Source organism: Martes martes (assembly GCF_963455335.1).
Source record: "Martes martes genome assembly, chromosome: 6".
Lineage (NCBI taxonomy): Eukaryota > Metazoa > Chordata > Mammalia > Carnivora > Mustelidae > Martes > Martes martes.
In genome coordinates this window covers 13891860-13911802 of record NC_137893.1, presented here as the reverse complement: position 1 = coordinate 13911802, position 19943 = coordinate 13891860, and positions in this window count along the sequence as shown.

Sequence of the window (19943 nt, the reverse complement as noted above, 5' to 3'; positions counted from 1 at the left end):
CCGTTTATTATGTCCTGCCTTATGCCTCTCCCTTCTTCTGAAAACACATTTCTCCTTCACATATCTTATGGGAAGTTCTTCCTTCACTCTAATTTCTTCATTTAAAGGGGAGATGTTACATTGCCTCAGAACCCATACCACAGATGACAGCTGATCAACCTGGAGTTATTGAAGAAGTGTCTGCAAAAATTTTCACTCTTGGCTTGCTTTTCCCCTGACAATAGTGTCAATGAATTGTGCAACATTTCTCCAGAATTATGTGCATATCAAATAAAAGTTATTTTTCCTGGAGTGCCTGGGTGGCTCAGTCAATTAAGCTTCTGATTCTTGATTTTGGCTCAGGTCATTATCTCAGGATCTTGAGTTCAAGCCCCACACTGGGCATCATGGAGCCTCTTGGTTTTCTCTCTCTCCCTTTCCCTCTGCCTCTCTCCACCCGCACTCCAACTCTCTCTCTCTTAAAAACAAACAAACAAACAAAAAAAAAACCCACTTGCTTTTTGTTAAGAACATCACAGAATGTACAGAGTATTTCTATGACTATATGCGGTCTGCAATAGGTAGTGAATGGGCTCAACTTGGAATTATTTGAAAGATAAAACTATTCATTAATATTCAAAGCTGCTTTCCTGAAGATCCAAAAAAAAGTTATGGCAGCACATTTTTCAACCAATGAAAACCTGGGGAAAAGGAAGTTTTCACATTCACACACAATGATTATGTTCTATGCTAAAGTAATAACATATTGTAAGATTTAAAAGCATACAATGGTTTCTCACACAATAAAGAATCATCAATTTATAACAAAAGGAGATTCAATATTTCTCCCTACCTTCCAGCATTATTCCTTTCAACAATAATCGGTTTACAATAGACTTGTAGTTTTTGTAGTGGACAGGTGTTATGTGAATAACAAATTCTAATTATGTGTATAGAATTTCCAGAATAGCTTATTCTGAGAAATCCTAGTTGTATATATTTTTTAATATGGAAATATCAGCTATCATGGGACCAGCTATCCCAGCAGTGTGGAAAGCTATTCAAAAGCAATAAATATTCAGAATTTCAGAATAAGGGATTTTTAACTCTGTTAGACTAAGAACTCAAGAACTAATTGCTATTTGAAAGTTTAAATATTCAGACGGCTGAATATTCCATTTCCAATCAGAATGCAGTCATAAAGGCTGGATTTACTCTTAAATGCTAAGCAAGTAGAAGACTGGATGAAATATATGACACAAGTGCTTTCAAATATTTTTCAAGAGGGCAACACAGGATACTGATCCCTAAGGAATGCAGAGCATTGAGAACCGACCTGTACCACTGACGACGTTTGTCTAGGAGCTGATTATTGACCACAGAACACCCACATGCTCACTGGTCTTGATAAGCTGACGAGATGGAAACATTTTGCTAATTTTTTGACAAAACTTTTTTTTGAGGTGTTTATTTAACTTTTTATGTTTTTGTTTTCCTTCCTTTCTAGTAGAAACAGTGAAGGATAAATACTTCCTCTTGACTATTGCATTAGCTGATATATGGTGTCTTTGTTACTGTTCAGCTGAAAATCGCATCTATTTCTCCATGGACTATTTACAGATATATTTTCAAATTTTGACACAAACGGGTTTTTGTAATTATCGCTTTATTACTGATGTCTAAATTATTTGCCTTGGTAAGTTAGAACATAATCTATGCAATTTCAGACTTTTAAAATTTGTTGAAGTTTGCCTTATGGACCAAGAGTTTTATAAATATGCCACGTGCGGTGTCCCTTGTGTCAACTTTGTTTGCCATGTTCAAATCGTCTTTATCTTTTTTTTCTAGGCTTGTTCAATCACTGATTGAAAAATACATTATATTTCCTATTATATATATGGATTTTGCCAATTTTCCTTATAAGTTTGTCAATGATTGCTATGTAAAGCTTGAGACTATGTTGCTAGGTGCATTTGATTTCATTTCTTATTTTTTAAAAGATTTTATTTGTTTATTTGAGATGGTGAGTGAGAGAGAAAGAGAGAGAGCACACAAGCTGGGGGAGGGGCAGAGGCAGAGGAACGAGCAGACTCCCACCGAACAGGGAGCCCCATGCAGGATTTGATGCGGGACTTAATGTGGACTTGATCCAAGGACCCTGGGATCATGACCTGAGCTGAAGGCAGACGCCCAACCAACTGAGCCACCCAGGTATCCCTAGATGCATTTAATTTTAAAACAGCCGTGTCTTTCTTGGAAATTGAACCTTCTAGTATTGTGATAGATTATATAACTCTCATCTCAAATGATTTTTTGCCTTAAAATTTATTTTGGCTGATTTTAATAAAGCTACATCAGTTTTTGTTTTAGAATAGAATATGCCTTGGATTTTTTCATTTATTTTGAAAACCTGAAGCTTCTGTATATACAATCCTGAACATGTATTTCAGTAAATTTGTTTTAGGTTACTTCTAATAGATGTCTTTACTTCCTAACTAGATTAAACCTGCTTTCAATGGCTTTTCAAAAAAAAAAATTGCATACATTCCTCATTAAATTATTATATTTTGAATTTAAATGCTTTCAAATATCTAAAGGAATAATTTGTATTTTCTAAATGAAAAAATGATATTATAATATTACCACATCATCACAATTCTCAATATTTGAAAAGATAAATAATTCATCATAGCATTAAAGAAATCAGGTTAGAACTTAGAGATAGAATTTTTAGAGTATAGTAGTGTGTTTAATATTAAGTCAAGAACTAAAAATAAGCTATTAAAAACACACAAATTAAGACCATTGAAAAGAAATTATCTAGACTTGCTTACATATGAAAGTATACTTGATAAATGTTTATTATCATAATAGAATCATTCAACACATACTAAATGTTAACCCCAAAAATTTTATGGAAAATTATTCCTTGAAGTTTTGTAAAATTTGTATCAGCTGTTTTGTTCAACTATTACAAAATAATATATACAACCGAATATTGTTTGACAATAAACATGGAAACACACATGCAAATTCTTTTAAAACAGCAAAAGAAAGTTTAGTTATTACTGCTGCTTAACCAGACCAGAGACGATTAAGTTACAAGTCAGAATCGTTTATCTAGGGTGCCTGGATGGCTCAGATGGTTAAGTGTCTGCCTTCAGCTCAGAACATGATCTTCGGGTCCTGAGATAGAGACCCACATTAGGCTCCCAGTTCAGTGGGGAGTTTCTTTCTCCCTCTCCCCCAACCTCTCCCCTTAATTGTACTCTCTGTGTCTCTGTTTTTCAAATAAATAAATCTTTAAAAAACATTAAAAAAAAAAAAGAATTGTTTATCCAGTGGTTCTATCGGTATGGGGAGAAAGTAAAGAATCCTGAGAGGAGGTTAAATCAGAAGACAAGAAACCACTTCTTTGTGTATTTTCGCATTCCAAAATAGATCTGGTGGGTCTCTTACTCTTCACATACTTAATTTAATTAGTTGAGCTTAAGTGACTCATAAGATGCATGAAACTGCATTTCATCTGACTTGTGCATCATGAGATCTGCATTAGTTATTAAAAATCCCTGCAGAATATTTCTTCTTCTATTCCATTTCAAATTCTTAAACTTAGATAATAACTAAAGTATTTTCCATGAGTTTCATAAACTTCTGTTTATTGGTACTTCTTAGGCAATGGAGAGATCTCTGAGGTTGGTTCTTTGTAAGAAAAAAAAAAAAAAAAGGAGGGGTGCCTGGGTAGCTCAGTTGGTTAAGGGTCCGACTCTGAATATCGGCTCGGGTCATGATCTCAGGGTTGTGAAATCAATCCCCAAGTTGGGCTCCTCGCTGGACAGGGAGCATGCTTGATATTCTCTCTCACCCTCTCCCTCTGCCCCTCCCACCTTAAAAAAATTCATTGTTTCATAAATGAGCCAGAGTTGGCTTCTGTGTATTGGCCCCCAGATTGTGTCTTCACAGCAGGCTGCAACCTGTTCAAAAGTTCATGAAGCACCAAATGCAAACTTTTACCCATTCAATTAATTTTAAAATCGCAGGGAAAAAAGCAGATTTTGAGTCATTTAGAACCTTTCTACTTTATCACACTGCAAAACTTCACCAGGCATCTGCTGGCCATCGAGATCTAGCCTTGTGGTTATAAGACCTCACATCACCTTCTGACCCTGGGATTCCCCATGGTGCTGCTGAGTGATATCACCTAAAAGCGCTAAGTCCTTTCTCTGATTCCCTCATCCCCCAGGAGTGAGGGAGACGCCCTCTGTGAGCCTCTGGACAGCCTCCTTCTATGAGAGGTACTTTCCCCTCTCATGCAACCTTGTCCAAGTGCAGATCAATTTTGTTGTGTAGGCAAATCTTTTTCTTTGGATTAGTCCCCAGGTCTCTTAAACCCTAACACTCATTATCAGTCTGGTGCTGCCCAAATCTTACTTGCAAGAAACCTAATTTCAGCTTTACAGATCTGTCTTTTAGATAGGTGGAGAGTTTGAGGAGCCAGCCTCTGAAGAAGAAATTCTGGACGTTGCTGGCAAAGTGACTGTTGGGCATTTACAGGAAGGCAGTATAAATGTTCTGTGCCATGTCTGGAGGAGGAAGTCCCTGGGGTGTGACAAAAGTGGGTACAGTAGTCTGTCCATCTGGGATACGGAATATTCTCTTTACTTGTCTGTAACATCTAGATCAAACTCTCACACTGAATCAGATCACCAAAAACCTCTCAGCCTGACTATACTTCTTTATTTCCTTCAAGAATGTCCTCATGGAGGTAAAATACAATACACGATTGCATTATCAATTATTGCCAAGTATTTATTTTAGAAAAATACACTCTTATTTATTTTATTTCTTTTCAGTGTTCTGAAATTCATTGTTTATGGAAATACGCTCTTTTTAAAATTCGCCGTATTTATTTGTATAACCACAGAAATAGTGTCATCTTTGTTTTGCATTGCACTCAGAAAAATTCAAGCATGATAAATTTAGTGTCATAAAAATAATTCTAAGAAAGTCTTGTGATTTCTCTTATTAGAGGATAACTCATTTATAACAGGGTTTTATTAGCCCAGGGCTTTTTGGTTTGTTTGTTTGTTTTGTTTGTTTTTATATCTGCCACTACCAAGTGAAGGACTCTTGTTCCTTCGTCAGAATGGTAATGATTTTTTGGTCTTACTGCATTTGTTTTTTCTTATTGCACTAGAGCACTTTGCTCAGATTACTTCTGCAGTCCTGACTGTTTGAGTTATAAGTTAATTGCTAGCCTCTAGAAGGCAGCGAGCTTCTTTGGTGCAGAGAACACACCACATCCATTCTTGTATCCCCATCACATCCTGCTGAGCCAGGCACACAGAAGATATCAATACATTTTGACTGATTTGCTTCATTGAATTATTGTCAAGCTTCCTCAAGTCTTTTTTGGTTAGTAAGTTCTGTAAAACATAAACAGTCATTTTAAGTCAGATATCACAAAGAATGTCAGTACCTCTTGACATTCAAATAGGATAAATATTTTCTTGTCATTTCTCTGGTATAAGATAAGAGCCTATACTATTTTTATAACTAAGAATTTCATAAAGAGTCCTAAATGTCAGCACATATTCATTTCCTCAACAAAACGTGCTGAAAATCCACTATGTATAAATGACTACTGTAAAGACTGTGGGGAAATGGTGACTATGCCAAAACCTTAAAGAATAGTGAGAAAGAAATCATACCAGGAGTCCGTTAATTGGCCCTGACTCTCCTGTACTTACTTCCTCAGAGTGTGAGAACTTAGAAGAACAGTGAATGTGGTCACGTTCTTTGCCCTTTAACTGAATCTCTTTAAGCACCCAAAGGAGGCTTTGAAATAAGTGTCATTTAGATAAATGGAGGTGAAGGTGGGGGCAGAGGCACAAATCTATTTCCCATAATCTTTTTAAGATAGATTGATTTCAGATAGAGAGCACACGTGTGTGTGTGTGTGTGTGTGTGTGTGTGTGTGTGTGTGTGAGGGGAGGGGCAGAGGGAGAGAGTCTCAAGCAGACTCCCTGCTGAGCCTGAGATCATGACCTGAGCTGAAATCAAGAGTGGGTCACTCAACCGAATGAGCCACCCAGGACCCCCTATTTCCTATAGTTGTTTTTTTTCTTTAAACCCTCATTTTGTTAATAAGAGTGTTGTGGAAATAAAAGCCAAAGTTATCATGGAATTTTAAAGCCTAGCTTATGTAGAAAGTCTTTATATGCAAACACTAGGTTTGACTTTCTCTAGAAAGTTGTCGAAGGTAACAGGAAATTCAGGGTTCCATGTTCCAGTCCATAGTCCATCTCTGACCTCAGGAGAGTCACTCTTTCTGGGTATTTAGTGTGAAGTTCTAGGTAGTGTGCAAGTGATAGAAGTACTAATATTTGCTAACCCCCTTCTTCTTTCTCTACCTTACTAAACACTATTAAATGATTATTTCGTATCCATACTTTCCTAGATAGGAAGTATGGATTCAATACCATGAAGCTAGGAAACAGAAGAAAATAAATGCAGTATTAATATTATTCATGTTCTTTCTTATTTTAAAGCAATGGGAAATAGAGGGAGAATCCTGTCTTGGCACATTATTTAGAAAGGATGAGATCCCAATAGGCTCACAAGATGGCCAGATTAATATAGTCTTTTTGGACACATTTCTTTAATAGACTAAGACTGTTTTTGGTATATAGGATTTAGTTGGAAAACTAAATGCTTCTATGTCTAAATTTAGAATGAGATCTTTTCTATGGAAGGAAACAGTTAAAAAAATACAAACATCGTGTGTGCTATTGTCAAATCCCAGTGGTGAAGCGAATGAAAATCTACCTATCCTACTTCTCTGCCCCATTGGCAGCCACCCTCTGACTTCCTGCTGGACCTGAAATAGCCCGCGGAGCTTGCAGAATCAGCCTCAACCATCTAACCTTTCCCTTCTCTCCTCCTCCTTACCTGTTCTCTGCACACACAGGCCTTCTGGCTCCCAAGAGTCTCCCAGGTTCAGACCCTCTTTAGGGCCTTTGCATTGGCCATTTGCCCTGCATGCTTTTCTCCTAGATTTCCCATGACTGTTTCCTCTCATCAAGTTCCAGTGCCAACGCTGCCACCTCCAAAGAGACATCCTTAACTCACCAGTCTGGAGTATAAATTCCCTCTTGGTCACTTTCTTTCCCATTGTTTTATTTTGTTCTCTTCACAACACTTCTTAATATCTGAAACTCTTAACATATTGGTTCCTTCACTGTCTATTCCTCCTCCTATAATGTAAGATTTAAAAAACCAGGGATTGTGTATTTTGTACATTAGTTGTTCAGGAAATGCTTGTTGAATGAGTAAATGAATGAATGAGTGAATGAACATGATTCTCTCCTAAAAAGATAATGTTTTAACTGTCTAGTTGAATTGTTTGTAGGGAAAGTTTTTTGTTTTGCTTCTGATGCCTATTTCAAAATCCTCATCTTTTAGCTAGAGTTTTGGGTTGTTTTTTTTTTCTTGTTCTTTTCTTAGAGAAGATACCACATTCTTGAAAAAATTTCCCAGATTAAGTAACTTTAGTTTCTTTAGTCTCCTCTCTTGGGATTTATACATTAATATTCTAACAATGTGGATGTCTTGTTCTCCCCTGAATCCTATTCATGTTATCTACCTTGCTTTAAAATGTAATGGTTTAGAAAAGTAGCCATATATGAATAATGCTCTGACCAGTGTTGAATGCATATGAATCATCATTTAATATACAATGAATCATCATTTAATATACAATGAATCATCATTTAATATACAAAAGGGGTAGACTGATGACCAGTTGTATTTCCTTCATCTTTTTCTAGTAAAAATTAGAATTTTATTACGACAGTACACATGCATGTCAAAATATTAAATTAAAGTTATATTCCTTATAGTTGTAATTTCCTATTTCCATTATTTTTGGAAAGAAATAAGGATGACTTAATGTTTCCAGACTTTTAAAATGTAGCTAAATAACCTTTAAATATGTGAGTAACCATAAACAAATGTTTTCTTCAGATCCTAATTGACAATTAATCCCCTTTTGTCCTTCCTTCTTTGTCATCGGTTTCAACAATATTACGTTCAATTTGTTGAGTGGTGTCTGACATCTGGGCTGCACAAATCCAATCAGTGGCACTTAACATTCTAGAATTGCTCATGCCATGCCAGACTCCACATCACCTTTGAAGCACAGTCTCTTAAAGAATCCAGAAGAGATTATGGTCTCATTTCATGAATATGGTTAGAAAGTTGTTTACTCTGCAAGTAGAAAGAATATCATGTAGTAATAACACCTCTGACATTAGCCATATTCCTTCAGATACTAAATAGATTGCCTAGAAACGGGTTTTCTGAGAATATTTCATTTGTCCCAACTTTTTTTGCTGAAAATAAACATCTATCTTGCCTTTTATCTTTTTATTGGAGTTTTTACTATGTAACACTTTTTAGGTGACCAATACCTGAAGATTTATGGATATAAGATGTATAATGCAGAGAGAAAAATCTTCCCATTATGCAAATAAATGACAATCATTGATGCATCTTAACACCTGATTATTATTTGATGATGTCTTACTGGGGGGGGGGGGGGCGTGTTTTGGCTCTTTTTCTTTGTTTACATGAAGCATGTGAGCAGATTCAAATGAAAAAAGAGAATGGTTGTGCTCGCTTCGGCAGCACATATACTAAAAAAGAGAATGGTTCCCAAACCGAGTCTTCCTGGCTCTATTTATTTGGAATGCTGCTGCATGATCCACCTTATTTGAACACAGTCATCAACATCAATCTGCCTCACTCACTCTGTCTACCTCAACTATTTGTTTGGTTTTCAAAGTCTTTCCTAATTTGGCTTTAAAGTATCCAATGTAATTTTGCAATAAACTCACAATACATATTCTCCAGTGCTGTGCTACACCCTACGGTTGTAATCCCTATGAAGATACTTCTTACTCCTTCTTTCTCCCCTGCTCTCATCCATACTCTTCCCTCTTCTGCCCAGAGAAAGTCCTCTTCCCATCACAGTGCCTTCCCATCCTTCAAATTCCAGACCATGTTACATCTCTTCCCTGATCTGCAGCCTTCTCATTCCCCGTAACCCAACATCTTCCAACCAGATCAAGTCCCTGTTAGGTTTCCTCTTCCTAGAATCTCAGAATAGTTCAAAATTAAGCATTTAAATACATGTGTACTATTTGTTATGTCATACATATTACTCATGTCCCTCAAATTTGTCTATAAGTTCCTGAAAAATCAAAACATCATATCTTCAACTTTTCTCTCCCAAACGTACAACACAGGATGGCTCTTGGCCTGGAATGTGTAGAAGGGGGATTCCAAGCAGCTCTCAAGTCCATTAGCACCATTCATAGAGTTGGTGGTAAATCAATGCCTCTGTTGATTGCTTTTAAGTAAATTTTAAATTATTATCTTTTTTTTTTTTTAAAGATTTATTTATTTATTTATTTGACAGAGAGAGATCACAAGTAGGCAGAGAGGCAGGCAGAGAGAGAGGAGGAAGCAGGCTCCCTGCTGAGCAGAGAGCCCGATGCAGATTCGGGGCTTGATCCCAGGACCCTGGGATCATGACCTGAGCCGAAGGCAGAGGCTTTAACCCACTGAGCCACCCAGTCGCCCCAAATTATTATCTTTTAAGGGATGAAAGGAAGTGACAAACAGTGGTGTGGACAGAAAGGAAACAGTACCTTGGACAAGGACAAGGCAAAAATACAGAAGTCCAAAGTCCCAATTTAGGGAGCTTAATAATATCCTAAAGTATTTTCAAGTAGAATGCACTGTATTATTATCTGTTTAGAAAGATTTGGTAAATGGTATAAATAACCTCCACAAGTCTTTTACAAACCTTCAAATCAATGGTGCATGGTTTATCTGGTCACCACAAACGAAATGTTGGATGTTAGTCCTCATCAAAGGGACTAACATCTCCTGAACCACAGCCCATTCAGTGTCTGTCACATAGTAATTGTCCAGTCAGTACTTACTGACAGAAATAATCAATTACTGAATTTCTAAATATCTAAACTAGGAGCATTGATGACTGGAGCTAGCTACTTAGTCTTAATTTTCTTGCTAAAATGTGCTAACATTTTAAAACCTTAGCAACTGTAAAATTACAAAAATAACTATTTCAAGTTCCACTAATAAAAATTTTTAAATGTTTACATTTTAGAAGTGCTTGAAACTAAGCCAAAACAAACTTTCTATCAGGAAAAAAAAGCAATTGAATTTATCATTTAACATCAGTCAATAACTAGAGCCTTTGGTACTATTACCTCAGGATGGACATGTCAATCCATACACTTGGAAGTCAGAACCAATATTAAGAGATGTGTTCAATGACAAATGTTAAACTGAAAGTTATATGAGCCAAATGATATGAATGAAGGTAGTAGCCACTGATAAATATAAGCTTGTATTATAATTGCTATCGCAGAGGCACCTGGGTGGCACAGTTGGCTAAGTCCCCAACTCTTGGTTTCAGCTCAGATCATGATCTCTGGTTGCTGAGATCGAGCCCTGCGATGAGCCTTGCATTGGCTCCACACTCAGCATAAAGTCTGCTTGAGATCCTCTCTCCCTCTCCCTCGGCCACTCCCCTCTAAAATAAATAAATAAATATTTAAAAGAAATCATTGTTATTGCAGCCACCACCATCATTGTTACCATTATCATCACTGTTATCATCCACAGTGTCTATCTAAGAGGTGGGAGACACCACTGACAGAGAGCCAAGGCATTGGGACGGTTTGGCAGGATCGGTAAGGTTCAGGGTCGAATCCTTCAAATACGAACCAGGAAATCCCTTCAATGGAACTCATGGTACCAAGGACAGAGCAAGAGCCACAACAAGGCATACTTGAGCCAGAGACCCTGGGGTCCTCAAAGCCCAGCATGAGGGTCACGCCCGTAACACATGACAAGATTGACCCTGTGGGAAAAAGAGAATGCAGGCATGGAGTTGGAGGTTCAGTGGGCTCAGCAGCTAACGATTTTAGGACTGTGAAGAATGGTGGGCTTGGTAGGCCAATTTGTTGAAGGAGTAAATAAATCATCAACTCTCAGCAATCACTGATTAATCCAACTATAGTTTTATTTGTTCTCATTGTGCATTGGGTGTCAAAAAACTTTAAGTGTAGTATATGGTTACTGGTTACATACGACTTCTAGCTGTTTCTCTGAGACCTATTCTATCATTTCAAGTGAAAAATAAAAAAAAAAAAAACTAAATCCAACTTTTTAAAAAAAAGATTTATTTATTTTAGAGAGAGGAAGAGCAGGAGCAGTGGGAAGGGCAGATGGAGAGGGAGAGAATCTTCAAGCAACTCCTCACTGTGCGGGGAGCCCCACTTGGGGCTCGATCCCAGGAGCCTGAGATCATGACCTGAGCCAAAATTAAGAGTTGGATGCTTAACCAGTTTGAGCCACCAGGTGTCCTTGCTAAATCCAACTCCTAATTATTCCAGAGATACATGTTTTTGGCATCTTTTCTTCTTGAAAGAGAAAAAATGTTTTGGTGTGTTCTTTTGGCTTCTTTTTGTTCTCATTTTTACAAAATAAAAAATCGAATCTACTCTACATAAAACAGTCAGTGCAATGTACCAAAAGAGCAAACCTGATCTCACCATTTTCCTGTTTAAAGTGGTCTTGTTAAAGGTCACCATTGGCATTTGAATGTACTCCCTGTGCAGCTTACCAGAACTGCCAGGAACTGGAGAATGAGCACCAGCCTTACATAAATCCCACCACTCTTTTAATTCTTCTTACCATCAGGCTTTTTCTTTCCTCTGACCTTTGAACATATTCTGCCTATCTAGAAAATATTTCCTTTCTTTTCCATCTACTTTGCTCCAATACACTCTTCAATCTCAACTGAAGGGAAGACCTTTCTTGATTCTCCCTTACACTATGTTAGTTTTCCATCTTAGTCTGTTATGAATGCTGTAACAAAAATTCCATAGACTGGGTGGCTTATAAATAAGAGAAATTTATTTCTCACAGTTCTGGAGTTTGGAAGGTCCAAGATCAAGGAGCTGGTAGATTTGGAGCCTGGTGAGAGCCTGCTTCCTGGTTCACAGATGCCTCCTTCTCAATGGTGTGGAATGGCTGAGGGAGCTCCCTGGGGCTTCTTCTGTAAGGGCACTAAAATTGTTCACGAGGGCTCTGCCCTCCTGACCTAATCACATCACAAAGGCCCCATCTCAAAATATCATCACATTGGGGATTAGATTCCAATATATGAATTTTGGGAGACACAAATATTCAGCCTATGGCAGTCTCCCTGGTCAAGTATGGTGGGGATAAAATTCATTACACTTGATTATTATTGTTTAATTCTCTGTTTTCCCCCACCAGATTTGGTGCTGTAGGTGCTGCAAGACCAAAGCCCCTTTCTGCCACCTTCTTAGATGAGTCCTCTGTGCCTAACAGAATCTGGCACCCTGTATAAGAATAAACTCCAGCGTGAATGAATGATTGATGTATGACATCACTGGGGCTGCCTTTTTCTAACCTCTGTTCTGCCCATTTTTCCAGAGCCCTCTGTATTTTGAAGCCAAATATTTTGTAGATTTCAATTTCCATCAAGTTAATAATGTTTCTGGTAACCATCTAACTAGCACACTCTGGTGCCTATAAATGAAAACTTTTTATGGTCTTTATCTTTCAAACTCATTTTAATATTATAAGAACATTTCAAAACAGAAATATGTAGTCACTTCTAATAATTAGAAATGTATGCTTTAGGGATGCCTCGTGGCTGAGTAGGTTAAGCCGCTGCCTTCGGCTCAGGTCATGATCCCGGGGTCTGGGATCGTGTCCGGCATCGGGCTCCTTGCTCAGTGGGGAGCCTGCTTCTCTCTCCACCTCTACCTGCCACTCTGCCTGCTTGTGCGCTCGCGTTTTCTCTTTCTCTGACAAATAAATAAATAAGTAAAATCTTAAAAAAAAAAAAAAAAAGAAACGTATGCTCTAAAGATAAATGTATATCTAAAATTCAGGAAGGAAAAAAAGAACACATTTTGGCAGATTATTAGATATTTCTGTCTGTTTTACATAAAACCTGTGGGTAATATTTGGTCTATCTACTTATTTATTATTTTCTAATTGACTTCTGTGATTAATTATATGATCTTAGTGAACACTTAAAAATAATAAATGAAAGTATTTAATTAATGCATTTTGATATTACATTATGGTAAGAGAAAGTCTCATTAAGAGTATTCTAGGACTTTAGAATAATTTTATTTTTCTTTTGACTTTAATGATAACTAAGATCTGAATTATTCAGTTATATTATCTCATAGCAATATGCACAGATTTCATTCATGCTTGCATTATTCAATCTGCCTGAATAAACCTGTCGCTTCTAATAAAATGCTCAATATTTCAGCATCATCAATTATTTCCACCTGGTAGTCTTTTGCCCTGTAAAAGTTATTAAATCAATAGTGTCTCACAGCAAAAGATTATACTAAACACATTTCAAGTGAATTTAAAGAACAAATGTATAGCACTTAAAAATATAAGATAGACTTGGTATGAACTGAGAACTACAGAAAAAATGAAAAACAGACATTACATCTCCTAAATTGACAGATAGTGCTTATGTGTAAATATGTGAAAGAGAATTATCAGTATGGAAACCAATTACATGATGCTAAATCACATTTTAAAACATCATTTTATCTGTCTGACATGTCTACTTCTCTTAAAATCTGGTTAAAAGCTATCATAAAAAATTTCTGAAGTATGTTATAAAATATTTTACAAAAGTAATAAAAAAATAACTCTGTCTGTACCCTGTCTTTGATGAAAGGTTGATTATCCTAAATATAATTGTTGTCTGGGAATAGATACATTATCATTTTCTTCCTATGACTCACTTCTACATCTTAGATAGCCTTTTTTTTTTTTTTTTTTTTGCTTCTGAGATGGCATTCATAGCCTCAGGAGTGGTGAGCAGAGAAACCAATAGTCTCCAAAAGGTCAGTCTTAGTCATAGATAAATGAGATGGACATCTGTGGGGTATGATTTCAGAGGCATCAGGCAAGATTCCTTTTCCTGAAATATCTTCCCATCAACTTCAGAATTTATTCCACAAGATATATTGCTTTACTTCAGTTAGGGATAAGGCCAAAAATAGGGGTTCTTCAAAGACATGACACTTTGACTTAAATTTATAGTGATGTTTACTGTCAAAGTAAACCTGTCTACATAGATACAGATAGTTTTGTATATTGAAAAAGCAGAGAGGAGACGGAGCAAGATACAAAGATCCTGAGTACCCAAAATGGATAGAACTAGTAGGCATCAAACCTGGGCATATGGTGATGGGAGACAGATATACCTGGGCTTGGGTTACCTAGCTCTCTGAGTCTCATGAGAAACATTTTTAAAATGAGAGTAAAAAAAGTGTCAGTTTTTCGGGGACTTCTTGGAGGGGTAAAGGGGTTACATGGTTCAAAGGAGTCCACACCATGTAAAAGCTTAGCTTATTGCCTAACACATAAAATGCACTCAATTATGTTAGCTGCCATAATTATTCTTATTTCTGAAAGTAAAATAGAAAAATTCTCATGGCAGATACATCAGGCATACATGGTTGTACACCTGGCAAAATCATGAAGGAAGATTAATCAGATTGGAGGCCATTAATGCTTGCATCTTGTCAGAAACACTGGCCCTATGATGATTGTTCAAAGAGTTGTTCACTTACTGATGCCAGTGTTCATAGAGCCGCTCCACAGCTATTCTGTGGAGAATGTGAAAAGCATTTTGCTCTTTTTATATAAACCTGCAGAACATTTTATTCTCAAAGCAATTCAACTCACTGAAAGTTATGTTCCTGCTAAAGACTGTCAGGCAGAATATGCTAGATTTAAATGAGTGGTGCTTTCATTAATGAGTCCATAGGAATAAAGCTTTTAATTACATAAGTCATAAATTATGTTTAGGATTGGGGGATAAATCCTCACACAGTGTAAGTAAACAGGACACTGATCAACACAAAAAATAATCCACTCAGAGATGCCAGTGGATGTGTAACTAATGTGACAGAAGCCCCCTGAGAAAGCCATAGGAAGGGAATTACCATGAGGCAAACTGGGATATATGTCAATTATCTCAAGAAGTAGGCTGCATGAATTATGGGAAATATCCATACAATAAGAATTAGATCATTAGGCATTTTGAGCCATGTCCATGGCAAAGGCAACCTACTTTTCAACAGTGGAAAATCATGAATCATGCCCTCATAGCTGAATACCAAACTTACAAAAATCATAAGCAACCCCCCCTTTTTAACCAAGTTCTATGCCCAACGGGGGCTTGAACTCACAACTCTAAGTTCAAGAGTCACACACTCTACCAATTGAGCCAGCCAGGCATTCCCACCAGCACCCTTTTGATAATAACTGGGTTTCTCTACAAGGTTTTCCTACCTAGGAGAAACGTACTGGTTAAGGAAAAAGAGTATTTAATTCAGTTGACAGTTTATTTTTTAAGTGAAGTGAAAATATTCACAACCAACTCACCTCAAGGAAACAGATTATATACGGAAGGAAAACAAACCACAATTTGTCTTTAGTTGAGTCTTGATTACCCAAAACCAGATGTCTATTGAGTTAACAAGACCACATGGAAAGTACATGATTGCTATATCAGGATACTTGAAACTAAAACAGACAGAGAAGTCTGTTCTGTCTCTCACTTCCTTCTCCAGCCTAAATCCCAAACCCAAGTCTTGAAATTACCACTTTCCTACACTAAATAAACAAACAGGAGGAAAGGAATACGAGAAAGTAACTTCTGAGAAAGAACTGTAATTCATACAGAATTTTTGGGTAACTGCAAGGTAAACTAGATTATGGTATTCACTTGGATAATCAATTTTTTGTTCTATTCCTTTGAGTACAATTTAACTGAATCACACGATACAGTGGATAATGGTAATATCTGAAATATTATTTTCATTGGGTTTTTGCTTCTTGGATATTAGACCCCTCAGGCAGACGTTTCACAGTTTTCTTCAACTTTAGCTCTTCCTGAGTTGCTACCAGGCAGCCTCTCTCTTCTTGTGTCCCCCTGTACTGACACAAAATTAAGGGGAGACATCTTTAGGAATAATATCCTAGGGAGTTCCTTAGAGGAGGAATCTTTCTAAAGAATTGTCATTAGAACTATGTAATTTAGGGGAAAAAAAGAACTATGTATTTTTTTTAAAGATTTTATTTATTTGATAGAGAAATCACAAGTAGGCAGAGGCAGGCGTGGGGGTTGAGGGGCGGGAAGCAGGCTCCCTGCTGAGCAGAGAGCCGGAAGCGGGGCTCCATCCCAGGACCCTGAGATCATGACCTGAGCCAAAGGCAGAGGCTCAACCCACTGATCTACCCAGGCGCCCAAGAACTATGTATTTTAACCATCTTGGAACTATATATTAGAACTAATATTTGTAATATACATACACACAAGATTTCTGTTTACAGCACTTCATACTTATTAGTAGCACTTCCCACCTTTTCTTGAGGTGACATATATTTTTAAAACTATTCTATAAGCCTTATTTAAACATCAAGAGATTCTCAGCTATTGATGTTTTCTTTTTTACTCCAAGGAATGTAGTAAACAAAGAACTGGTCCATTTGTGAGGACTGAAGAAATGCACTTTTAAATAAATCGCAGTAGCTGGGTTCTATCCCTGCACATACAGAATTTTCCAATGTTTGAATATAATGAAATATCAAGATAAGGCAACTTTCGTATTGGGAACAAACACATTTTATCCTTTGAGATTTTCAAAGGCCTTCAGGGCATCGCGAATACCTGAACATTCATGATTTGATTCCAGTATTATTTACTGGTTCCAGAAGAGGCTACTGAGAGGTTGAAGAGCTCACCAGAGACTTGTGCAAACGTAAAGGGGTAAGGATCTGTAGTTGGTGTTTAGGGTCTGCCAAGGAAGTCTGGGACTTGTAGAGTTGGGAGACCTATATCGTTGGCATAAAGATAAATCAGAAATTGACTGGAATTAGGAGAAACTAACACCCTGCTTCTAATCCTGTCAAACACTAGGTGATAAAAATAGAAACATTTGACAATAAAAGAGACTCGCAAGAAATATAGATGAGTTATAAAATTGGATCACATACTAGTCCCCGAAGCAAATCTCAAAAAATCAATCTCATATATGGACTTTCTCATTGTATTTTCTGTGTAAAATAAAGTTAAAAGTCAAGAGCAAAAAGGTAGACTTGAAATTCTATTTGTTTTGAAATGCTAATATATTTATTTGTAAATAATTTGTGGGGTTTAAAAGTAAATAGGAATGGGAATAATAAAACATTGAGAATAACACAACAGTGAAAATAATACATATTAAGACTTTTGGCCTATAGTATTGAGAAGGAAATATATTGTCCTCATTGTATATGTTAATAAAAGCAAGATTGAAATTTATGTATTTATTTCACTCAAGAATATATAGAATTAGAGCAGTAGCAGAGATGCAAAACATAAAAGGAAAGAAACTGCAAAGACAGGAGCATAAATTAAGATAGAAATAAGAGGAAAATCACCCCAAAATTTAAAAGCTAATTATTTGAAATTGGTGACAAAATTCTTTTTCAACAGGATTCCTAAAGACAAAGGGAATTCTCAAATAAATTATATCAGGAATGAAAAAAAAAAAAAGAACTGTAGATAAAGCTTAAAAGAATTAGAAGAGCACATCATGACTCCCTTCATGACAATGAATTTTAAACTCAATGAAATACATATTAGTAAAATCAGTTCAAAAAAAGTAAATCAGAACAAATATGTAAGTACTACTGAAATCAAATCTGAGATCAAATATCTATCCCATAGGATTTTGATGGCAGGGAAGGGCAAACTAGTAATTCAAATATTCTTGCCCACTGAAAACAAATAAAAAGGTGCAGAAGATATTTTTATTTTATATTTTAATTTGTTTAAAGGAATAACAAGACAAGGTTATCCCATTAGACTTCCTTTACAAAAAGTAAGTTCAAAGGTAAAATTATTAAGGATTTCAAGAGAGTGAGAATAGAGCACTAAGACATTCTGGACCTCCTCGGTGTTGAGCCCTACATGACCGCACAGGTCAACACCCATGAAGATGGACCAGACTACAGAGTCCCTCCCAAGGCTATCCGTGAATTGAAACCTCCTTGAGGTTGGGACCATTTTTTCTAAGATTTTTGTTCCTTGGGAAAATATAGCACATAATCTGATTTGCTTTTTAAAAATACCACTTGGTAGAAATTTGATGGAAGTGGAAGCAGGGAGACTGATTAAGAAACTTTTTTTTTAATTTTTAAAGATTTTATTTATTTATTTGACAGAGAGAAATCACAAGTAGGCAGAGAGGCAGCCAGAGAGAGGCGGGGGGGAAGCAGGCTCCCCGCTGAGCAGAGAGCCCAATGCGGAGCTCAATCCCAGGACCCTGAGACCATGACCTGAGCCGAAGGCAGAGGCTTAACCCACTGAGCCACCCAGGCGCTCCAAGAAACTCTTGAAGTAGTCTTACCATTAGTGAAAATTTTCATTTTCTACTCTGTTATCGATTTAAATATCACAAACAATTTGTCACTAGAAATCCCTTGAAAATGCTTTGCTTCTCAATCCCCAGAGATCAAATTCTCACAGAATATATTTCACTGGCAAAAATAACATCATAGTATGCCTTTCATTTCATTCCATGTTCCTTTTTCTTACAGATATTGAAGTTCCATAATACAGTGGAACCATTTTCAACGAAAATAAAACAGGAACATGTTAAACATTAATGTAACAAATTGTGCTTCATAAGAAATATTTTCCACTGTTACTGAGGCAATTCTTCAATTTGACGACATCTCCAGATAGCTCCTATAATCACTAAAACACTGCCGAAGATCCTTCTAGCTCCTGTGGACTCGGCATCTGTAATGGCATACAAGAGGGACAGAGAAAGAACAAAAGGGCACAGCTGTCCTCATAAACGAGTGCAGAACTACTTTCTGCAGAATAAAACCGCTGCTTTATGGCAGTCAATATAAAACAGAAGGTGAAAGCCAGTATTTTTTAGGTGAATACGCTGCTGGAGTTGCTGCTGTTTCCTTCCTTTTTCTTTTGGTAGAAGGGAAAGGCTCCTCAAGCAAACAACGAGTTAACTCTTGCTGGTGTTTTATGCAATTAGAGTTTGAAGGAAGGACAGAATGTGAGAGATGTAAAATCTATGATTCTGTGCAAATTCACAGAGATTTAAAGGGAAAGAAATACTACCATTTGGGTTTTGAACTCATGGTAATTTCAGAGATATTCTAATAAAAACTTTTGTATTACAGATGAGTTCAAGGTCAGAGAAGCACAAGTGACTTACCCAAGGATAGTAATCAAGTCCAATTCTTAAAAAGAAACACTTCAATTTGGCATATGCAAAACACATGTGCAGATAATTTAATGAAAGAATTTGTTTTTTTTTTTTTAATATGTATTTTTTTTCCTGTTTTAGACAGAGAAAGAGCAGGTGGGGGAGGGGCAGAAAGAGAGGGAGAGAGAGAATCTCAAGCAGATTCTCCACTGAGCCTGGACCCGGACACAGGGCTCAATCCCAGGGCCCTGAGATCATGACCTGAGCTGAAATGAAGAGTCAGGTGCTTAACAGACTGAGCCACCCAGGCACCCCTAATGAAAGAATTTGTTAATCATGCTTTATCACTATTCCTGTTCCTAGTTTATTAATAATTCTTCATAGTACTTACAGACTATACAGATGGTTAAGTACTAAAAAGGAAAAAAAAAACACGACTGAAATATTTCAGGGCTGTTACTGTGTTAAAATTTTTTAAGGATTTACAAAGACAAATCTCTGTTTTTACTATAACAATTATTGTGCCTACAAACTTTTGAAAAGATCTAAGATGATACTACAAATTTC